This window comes from Triturus cristatus, chromosome 10, assembly GCF_964204655.1.
Source record: "Triturus cristatus chromosome 10, aTriCri1.1, whole genome shotgun sequence".
Taxonomy (NCBI): domain Eukaryota; kingdom Metazoa; phylum Chordata; class Amphibia; order Caudata; family Salamandridae; genus Triturus; species Triturus cristatus.
Window position 1 is genome coordinate 150733666 of NC_140593.1, and position 10807 is coordinate 150744472.

Here is a 10807-nt window from a genome sequence, read left to right on the forward strand (position 1 = left end):
CCATTGAGGGCAGGCCAGGACTACACATACAATCATAGAAATGGCATTCCATTCAGAGTACAAGGGAAATGGATAAGGACAAAGGAGCACAGTGCAACACAGTCATGTAGTATACGTATCCATCACATTACCCGACAGAACAGGAGATTAGATAGTAGGCACAGACAGCAAGTAGGCCGTGAGGGGTGACCAAATGTCCCGTGGCCTCGATGGTGCGGGCAACTCTTCAGCATAACAGACCAGCTGATCTTGACAGTAGGTTAAGTCCTGCAACCATAATTTGGTAGTGGGGGCCAGTCTACTCTCCCAACACATAGAGACTCTCCGCTTAGCCATCACCAACGCAATAGCCACAAACCTTCTGCAGGAGGCCTTGACACTGGCAACCAGACCTAGGAGACATAGCTGAGGGGTACAGTCCAAAGGAAGCCCAACCATCAGGCATATAATCTTTACTACAGCTTCCCAATAGGAGAACACCTTGGGGCAAACCCATGCCAAGTGATAAAAATCAGCATCCGGGGCCCTACAACGTCTACAGGCAGCAGAGTCTCGCAGACCATATTTATACAATTGGGCAGGTGTATAATATAGCTGACGTACATATTTAAAGTGAACCATTCGCAAATTTTCATTAGCTGTTAAGTGCCCTGTCAGGCGGCAACAGTCCGCCCACTCATCCTCAGCCAGAGCGCGCGGTAAAACTGCATTCCACTTATTCAACGCCGCTACGCCGGAGGCGGCTACCTCCTTCTGTGATATCCGATATAATTTGGTGACCAGCTTCACCCTAGAGGGGGTAGTGTATACAAATTGCAGTGCCTCTAGTGTAGGCGGCTCAGCAGGAAATTGCGAGTACAGCACGCGCATGGCCGACCTCAGTCTGGTGTAAATGAAGAGGTGCATAGCAGTGATAGGGCCTTCAGCAACTAGGGATGCTGAGGTAATGAACTGGCCTCCAGGGTACACAACCCGCATGGTTACCAGGTTCATGTCTCTAAGGGTTCGCAGAGCACCCACCTCAGTGGTAACCGAGAGACATTAAGTGGCAGTTTCTGCGCCCGCCTACCCAACTCCCGCCATGCTTTAACCATAGTCTGAACTGTATCAAACTCCCCCTTTTCGGACACTGTGTGAGTAATAACAATCATGGCCTTGAGGGGAATGGGGTGCACTGTTCCAGCCTCAACCGCCACATGGGCAATGTAAGCAGGGTCATGTTGCCAATAGTACGCAAAGTGGGCTTGTGCGCATAAATAGTATAACTGGAAGTCGGGTGCTGCAAAACCACCCTGCTCGTAAGGGAGCGTAAGTGTTTCCCACTTGAGGCCAGGCTTTTTACCCCCCCCCCATGCTAACGTAATCAAAAGTGATCGAAGGGAGTTAAAAAAGTGACGTGACAAATGTATTGGGATATTTAAGAATAGTTACAGAAAACGGGGGAGTATTACCATTTTCATTAACACTATACGGTCAGCAAAGGAGAGGGGCAGTTTAATCCAATGGGTGACCTCTTCGAGGCGTGCAATGGCTGTTCCATAGTTGGCTCGCACTACCTCCTGGGGGTCACGATGCAACCACACACCCAAGTATTTCACTGTATCAGTACACCACATCAAGGGAAAGTCTAGGTCAATGGTAGACGTACAATCCGTAAGGGGTAATATCATGGATTTAGACCAATTGATACCTAGCCCAGAGAACCATTCAAATCGAACGTATTCCCGAAGGAGGGGAGGCAGATGGAGGGCAGGCTCACGCACATACAGCACCATGTCATCTGCATACATGGAGACTGCCAGAGGGTGCTGGAAGAACCGCAATGCCGCCTGAGAGTAATGCTGCCGCAAGATACAGGCCAGAGGTTCGAGAATAAGTGTAAATAGTAACGGGGAAAGTGGGCAGCCCTGTCGCGTGCCTCGATGAATAGGGATTAATTTAGATAAAGCACCATTGACCCGCACTCGCGCTGTAGGGCAAGTGTAGAGCAGTTTTATCCAATTGGTGAAGACAAAGGGCACCCCCATACGATGTAAAATCGCAAGCATATAGGACCAGGAGACAGAATCAAAAGCCTTAGCGGCATCAAGGAGCACTGCCACCGCCGGCAACGTAGGTTCCAGGATGTGCATAACCGCGAATAGCGTCCTCAGATTATGAGAGGTGGAACGAGTGGGCACAAAACCAGACTAATCCGGCAGGACCATGACCGGAAGAAGCAGCTGTAGTCTGGTCGCCAGGACTTTAGCTAAACTTTTAATATCTGTATTAATTAAAGACAGTGGTCGGTAGGAGTCACACCTGTCAGACGGCTTGCCCGGCTTGAGAAACGTGACCACCAATGCTTCGCGCAACGTTGGGGGTAGGCATTGAGTCTCGTAGGCCTCCTCATAGACCTGAAGTAAGCAAGGGGCAAGAATGTCAGCATAGGTTTTTATAAAACTTCGCTGGCAGACCATCAGTGCCAGCCGATTAACCATCAGGGAGAGCTACAATAGCGTCTTGTATTTCACCCAGGGTGATAGGGTGCATTAGAAAGTCCTGTTGCCCCCGAGAGAGCCACACTAGCGCGATATCATCCAAATATCGCTGCAGCTCAGCTTCAGCCGCAGTCGGGCGATTAGTATACATGTCTTCATAAAAATCGGTGAATAATTGTAGGATAGCAGAGGTGTCGTGATGTGTGACATCGTCAACTGTGATCGAACTGACCATGTATGCCCCACCCCCAGGTTCCATAAGACGGGCCGCTAGTGCTCTGCCAGGTCTACCACCCTCCCCATAGTATCTGGCCTTGCTTCTCCAAGACATGTGACGTATCTCTTGGTCTGCCACTTCGTTATATTCTGCGACTTTCTCTTTAATGAGTGCAAGCACAGAAGGGTCGGGTGCACTTTCATATCGCTGTTCCAGCTCCTTCAACTCAACTCACGATCCAGTGTAGACATGGTGCCCCTGAGTGACCGAAGCACCCCTGCCTGGAGACCAATGTGGACCCCACGGATGGTCACCTTAAAGGCTTCCTATAGTGTCCCCATTTTATCAACCGAGCCATTATTATGTGTAAAGTAGTCGGCAATAGCCTCCCGAATACCCGCACAAAATACCAGGTCTAACAAAGCGGAGGACTGGAGCAGCCACTGGAAAGGGGGGGTGAGAGCCGGCAGGGCCATACGAAGATGCACAGGGGAATGATCCGATAGGGTTCTGGGCAAGTGTTCAACATGCACTATCCAGTCATTTGCATCCCGGGTCAGTAACCAGAAATCTATACGGGACCAGGCAGGACGGGCATAGGAGTGACAGGTACCCTCCCTTTTACAAGGATGACGCAGACGCCAGACATTCACAAGCCCCAGTGTCAGCATACCATCCCTTAGCGCAGTTGCTGCCTTCTTAGGAGGCTGGTCAGTTGTAGATACTCTATCCATAGTAGGGTCCAGTGTCACATTAAAATCGCCCCCACATATAAAAGTAGAAGGGGGCAGTTTGTAGAGTTTCCCCCATAGGTTGTCATAGAAGGCAGGATCGTCAATGTTGGGACCATATACATTAACTAACACCAAAGACTTGCCATACAATGTCCCCTGTACTATTATGTATCTCCCACCATCATCCTCCTCTACGGAGAGTGGTACAAAAGGGGTGCCTTTTTTAATCAGAATCATTACCCCCGAGCATAGGAGGAGTAGGAGGCAGCAAGCCGTACCCCAGCCCATCTGGTAGCAACAGCAGACACCGCCTGCTTGGTAAGATGTGTTTCCTGTAGGAGAGTGATTCGGATATGGTGACGGTCAAGATAGGAAAGCACCTGGTGCACTTTTCGCGGATTATTGAGCCCCTTACATTCCAACTAAGCCAAGATATCGTCTTGTCGTTGGAGTCAGTCATGTCCTACCCGTGAAATGCAGATTCCTGTCATAATGTCCATAAAAGGTCCCCAGCATTACCATACCGCAACCCCAGTGTACTGCCAATGTACAATTCATAACATAGCGATCCCCAACAGCCCATCCCACCCACTCCAGCAGCATAAGCCTGCTGTGACACCCCCAAAAGCAACATAGAAGAAAGAACCCCAGAACAGGTTGCATAGTTGACACAACGTACAGGTCGGATCTCCAATCAAAAGGTAATGCAACCAAGACACAAAAATGTGTCAAAACAGAAAGAACAACTTTGTGGGGATTTCCCATGCAGAGAAGCGCTAGAAGCCACTGGCACCCCGTGAAGTACAGGGTGGGTCGAGACTTAAAGGATTGGGCCATCCAAAGCAGGGCTCAAGTGCAGCCAGGTGGCCCCTTTCATTATAACGACAAAGTGTCCTCAAACTACCGGCAATTATCTCAACAGTCGTTTCATTCCAAGCGGCAGAGGCAAAGTAGATTGAGAAAAACAAAGCAGTCATTATAGGACACAGTGATAGATACAAAATCGCACCTCAAAACAACGGGGGTGAGCTAAGCTAACATGCGGAGACAGCCATACCAATATCATGCAAGGCAAGTGTATAATGGACAATGCAAAAGGATACCAGGCCCATCCACTCAACCATCAGAAGCAGAGTCCCCCACTTTTTCTCGTTGCGGTGAACGACGCTCCAGCTGCCGAAGGTATTGAAGTGCCTCCTTAGGTGTGAAGAAGATGCGGGCATTCCCGTTGTGCTGAATGCGTAGGCGTGCAGGGTAAAGCATCGCATATTGGATGTTTAGCAATTGCAGTTTTTTCTTCACAGTATGGAATTCCCTCCATGTCTGCTGTACCGCCACTGTAAAATCAGGAAACAGCTCCACCTTCATTCCCTGATAATTCAGACTGCCCTTCTCCCGCGCCAGACATAGCGCAGTGTCCCGATCACGGTAATTCAGCAGTCAGGCTATAATAGGACGAGGCGGCGCTCCCGGGATAGGCCGGGCAGCCAAGGAGTGATGAGCCCTTTCGACAATGAGAACTTTCGAAAAATGGTCCGCCCCTAACAGAGAGGTAAGAAGCGTTTCCACGTACAGCTCCATGGGCCCAGTGTTGGTCGACTCCGAAATGCCAGTGATTCACAGATTGTTCCTTCAAGACCGGGCCTCAATGTCCTTATTTTTAGCTCTGATAACCTCCAGGAGCTTTTCCATACTCGCACATGAAGTACTGACTGCCTCAACCCGATCCTCAGCGGTGGAGATGCGTTGCTCAGCCTCGGCCAGCCGTGCGCCATGTTCGTCCAATCTGGACGCCATTGTGTCCATACGCAGATTCAGGTTATCAATTTTTGCGTCAATTGTGTGGAGGCTCTGCTGCATGAACATCATCAAGCGCTCCAGCTTAGCCCCTGAGCCCTGTTCAAGATCAGTTTCGGTGTCCTATGCATTAGGAGTGTGAGATTTAGGGTTTTTCTTTGCTTCAAAATTAAGCTTGCTTTGTTGCTTGTCCGTTCGCCCCATGACTGATCAGGAGAGTTGCCAGGCGTATTCGGGAGGAACTAGTAGCGTCAATTAATGCCAGCAGGGAACAGCCAACGCTGCAAAGTGTCCCAATCAGAACCCTGTATTCATAAAGTGTGAGACCGGAGGATTAAATAATCTGGCGAACTGCGTAATGGCGCCAACACCCGGAACCACAGGATGTAAGCCGCAACACAGTACTGCCAGGCATCCACAAATAGGGCCTCTCAGAGTCACAACTGCCTGCTGGCTGGCCAAAGTCCACAGCGCAATGCGGGCGTCAGGGGAGCACACACTTCAGGAGTAAAAGAGTGATGGCACTCCGTTAGGCCCAGCCACCGCAACCATCCACACCGTGCAACCGAAAATCGCGGTGTCTGGCAAGCCAACGTTCAACATGCGCACTCAGCGCCAATGCCTGCAACCCCCACACAGTAGGTCCCAAGCCTCGGTCACCCAGGGGAGCGCACAGCGAAGCACGAGCAGGCAGCAGCAGAGTCCAGATGGTCGCCGGCCCCAAACAAGGCGCAGGCAAACTGGTGAGGCACAGTACAAATGCCCAGGCGCACATTAATGGGTAGCGCAGTGACACGCAGCAACCCTGGCGGTAACAGCGTAGGCCGATCAAGCCCCGGGGGAAAACATCCACCTCACCTCTGCGTTAGACGGGAAGACAGGAGTGGCCACCGCAGCCGGTAGGGGGGAGACGCAGCCGCCAAAGCCACGCAGCAGCTGCCGAAGACAGCAGAGGAGGGTTCCCCGCACTCCTTCTCAACCCCTCCACTCTCAGCCGGGGATCACAGCCGCACACCAGGGACCAGTTGGGCGCAGGGCGGGGAGCCCGCCTCCACACCACAGGGCCGCAGCCCCCAGCGGCTCACAGCACCACAGGGCAGCAGTCTCCGGAGCGGGCCGGGCACAGCCCCGCAGCTCCACAGGGGACACCCCGCCTCTCAGCCAGAAAAGCACCTCACTTGTTACCAGGGCCGCAGCAGTTCAAATGGCAGGCCATCCGGGAGTGCGAAGCGATGCCGCCATTTCGCGCTGCAACCAGATGAGGGACGGAAATACAGTCGCGAGGCAAATATGTCCAGCAGAAATACATCGATGTGATCCGCAGGCGGCAAGGGGTACGAAGCTGTGCAGTAGAGCCTTGGATGGCACTAATTAAGCAGGATAATAGGCGGATTGAAGTCTCGGCCAGCAGAGCAGCACTAAGGTGCGGCCATTTTGCTCCAGGCTCTCTAGCGCCCCCCCAATCCTGATTGATTGATTGATAGATATATATGTATACTACTGGCCCTATAGCTTTCTGAGGCATGAGGTGATAGTTACATGGCTTGGAACCAAACAGCTAGGGAAGTTACTATTAGCTCAGACAATACAATAGCCATGAGGCTGACAATATTAATATAGGTGTTGGGTAGGATTAGAGTAATCCATTAGGAGTAGTTTGATTTTGTGTTATAAAATGCTTTGGGATTTCTAACATTCATTCTGCTTTCTATAATGAATGCTGAGCTTACTGTGATAAATACCATCATTCTGATACATAGCATTTATGTGCTGATTGTATATAATAAATACCCAAGCTCAGATTAACAAGTCCGGAACGGAGTGACCTGTACAGAATCGGCTGCTGCAATGTTTGGAGCATTGGGGTAGAGTTAACCATATGTAGCTATCCCTATAAGAGCCCTCCTTGTCCAGCAGTAACAAATCAGATCAAGTGACCATCCAAACTCTTTTCTCTAAAGCCTGGCGCCTATTAGGTCCCCAAGCAATGCGTCTTCGGCAGGCACAGAAGGTTGTCCCTTATTCTCGTACTTCATACTTACTCTGGAGTGGGTGGCCGTCCCTTCCCAGGAGAAGAGAAGCAGAGAACCACAGCCTATGTCAGCAGGGAGAGTGTAAAAGCGCTATGTTGGCCTAGGCAAGTGGAACAAGATGGCATTAGAGATGAGAAGGTAAGATACTGTTGCAGTCACTTGCACTTTTATGCAGTGCACTGCAATGCCCAAGGAGATAGAGTATAGAGCTTAGAGTGCTAAAGACTGACCCAAACATCATAGGAAAGGAAGCCACTAGTCCTAAAGCACAATAGAGGGAAGATCATCAGCATCCAGAAAGACTTTCCCAAGGACATCAGGAAGACATTGGCGACTAGGAAGGTGACGGCACCAACAGTGAATGCACCATAACTGGCGGCATGGATACTCAGCTGGAGACCTGGAGAGGGAAGAGGAAGATGAGAGTTAGGTCAGAGTCAGTAATGTCTGAAACACAACATGGGAAGGAGCTCTTCCTTCAAAGACGGAGCCAGAAGATGGTGAGGAGTAGAGATTAGAGATGGAGGACTATCCGACAATGTCAAACACCTCACTCAGCTAACAGGATATCCTGTGCTGGATACTGGCTCCTGGTGACTTCTCCTCCTGTATGGGAAATGCATTAACAACGCGGTCATAACCACGCGTGGCGTAAGAATGGAAGCATTACCACACTTGCCTTTACCACACATATGCCTTTGCCACCCATATTCCTTTACCACGCATGCCTTTACAACCCATATTACTTTACCACGCATGCCTTTACAACGATTTCCATTGTAAAGGCATATGCGTGGTAAAAGGAGGCAGTGCTCTTAACTTGGAGCAAATGGAGGGGGGGGGAATGGGAGGTGTTTAAGACTTCCTGCTTCCTTCCCTCATATCTGCTGCTTGGTGAGTAGTTTTTAGGTCTGGCCTACGCAGTGCACATGCACTGCAAAGGCAAAAAGACCTTTTGCAATCACTTCGGCTTTTCAGCCAAAAACGTGCACGCGTTCCATTGCCTTCAATGGCAACGCATGCACGTCTGGCGATTTACTTGCGGAAGCGAGTGGCTGGCGCCATATGTTATCAATTATCCCGGTGCCAGCCGCTCACTCCCGCGAGTGAATCGTGCAGGCCCCCTCCTCTCTCCCTTGTTATGTCCTGGGGCCACAGCGACAGTGCAGCAGGGCCCAGGATCGGTCGGTGAGCGGGACTAGGGAATAGGCCGCAATGATACGAGGGAGCCAATGTGGATGTTCTTAATGGTCTCGCCGTCGTAGCCCTAGTGGCGTACGTACGCACGCGACTCCTTTTATTATGTCGAGGTCACATGACCTTTACGCTACGCGCCTGCTGCGTCACAGGCGCAACATTATATTCCTTCCCAACAAACATCAAAACAACAATACTGTAAAACTCTCTGGGTTGGCTCCCAGCTCTGCGTAAAAACAATAAGAAAATGTTCAGCAGAAGTAAAATGAAACAGTCTTACGTGAGGTAGTGTTTCAAACGACAGGAAGGCTCAGGATTACCCCTCAGATTGTGCTGTGACATACCACGGCCTTGGGAGTCCCTGCTTCCGCCGTCCAGTGGATCTTCAGGGGCCAAAGTTCCTTGAGAATGGCGGTCATTGTCCACTGCTATACCAGCAGGTCCTCGGCGCAGAGTTGACGCAGGGCTCTCAGGTTCTCCGGCATCCTCCATGACCGGCCCCGCCTCTTCTCCACTCGGCCCGGCATCTTCCACTGGCCTGGTGTTGAAACTCTTTTCCACTCGGGTAAGTGACAGCCCGGTCCTTTCAGGGTGGTATTTCTTGAAGTACGACACGTTCCGTGTTATTCTCTCTCTTCCTCGAGTGGCGACGACACAGGTTTCCCTAACAGATACCACTGTCCATGGTTCTTTTTCAAAAGCCAGCCGGAATTTGCCACTGGTGACTAGGTTCTTGAGCAGCACAGCATCCCCTCTTTGGATGTGTGGCACCGTGGCTCTCCGCCGGAGACTGATGTGAGCATGTGCTTTTCGGCGCCGGGCATCTATTAGGCTGTCCTTAGGGTTTTCCGGCTGCCACTCAGGGTGATGAGGAATTGAGTCAGTGACTACTCGCCCCATTAGAAGGTGAGCCGGGGCTATGCCAGTTGTGGTGTGTGGCGTTTGGCGGTAGCTCCTGAGAAAAGTGAATATAGCTAGTTCCAGGGACTGGGCCTTGTCATGCGCAATCGGGATTACTTTATTGAGTGTCCGCATAAATCTTTCCGCCTCCCCATTCGCCTGGGGCCACCGAGGGGTGATTCTGCGATGGTGAATGCCTAGAGCTTGCAAGTATGAGGCAAATTCTTGGCTTTGGAATGGGGATCCATTATCCGTTCTAAGTTCTTGCATGATTCCATGGGCAGCCATGATTTTCTCGAGTTTTGGTTTGACCTCGGCAGCACTGGGCACAGATATTATTTCAACTTCGGGGTACTTGGAGTGGTCATAAATGGCCACGAGGGTATGGCGACCGTCCGGAAGACTACCGAAGTCTAGGCTCACTCGTGACCAGGGGGCTCGCGGTCTGGGTTCCACAATGACGGGAGCAGGTCGGGGTGTTTCCCCGGTTACTTGGCAGGCCACGCAGGCCCGAACCGTGGCCTCTACGAGTTCGTCCATCAGCGGGAACCAAACCTTTGTATGAAGTCGCGACTTTGTTTTGTCCATTCCTTGATGCCCGATGTGTGCAAGGTCAACCAATCGTTGGGTTAGTGACGTCGGAATCACCAGCCGATGTCCTCTCAACAAACACCCCGTGTCCTCTTCAGTGAGCTCATCTCTGACATGATACAGACTGTCCATGATCCGTTGTGCATTGACCGTCAGACCTCTCCATTCCTCCTTGGCCTTGTGCCAGTAGCCGTTCCGTAGGGCTAGCTTGGCCCGTTGCAGACATTCGTCTTGGCCCGTTGCTTCACGTAGGCTCTCCATGGAAATGGGTATGGGGCAAGAGCGAGCGGTGACGCACCGGATGTACTCTTCGGTGTCAGCCGCATCTTCCATCTCCTGATCGGTGGCAGCCCGGGGATGTCGCGACAGGTAGTCAGTCGGATTCCGAGAACCAGGCTGGTACTCTACTTTGCAATTATAGTTCTGGAGCTGTAGCATCCACTTCTCGATCCGTGGGGGTTGTTTGGTCGAGGTTCCCGAGAAGAGCGCTACAAGCGGCTTGTGGTCCGTCGCTACCACGAATGGCTTCCCGTAGACAGACAGGTGAAAATGGCGGCACCCCCAGTGAATGGCGATGGTTTCCTTTTCGATTTGGGAATATCTTTGTTCCGTTTCGGTAAGGGATCGACTGGCAAACGCCACAGGAGCCCAATCCTCATTCAAGTTCCTTCTCTGCAACAGCACCGCCCCTAATCCTACAGGGCCAGAATCCACTGCGACAAGAGTCAGTTCCCGGGGGTCGAAGAAGGCGAGCGTGGTGGCCTCCGAAAGAGCCTCCTTGATTTTCTCGAATGCCTGGGCCTGGTCAGGGCCCCACTTCCAGGTGATGGATTATTTGGTAAGTTCCCTCAGTGGTAG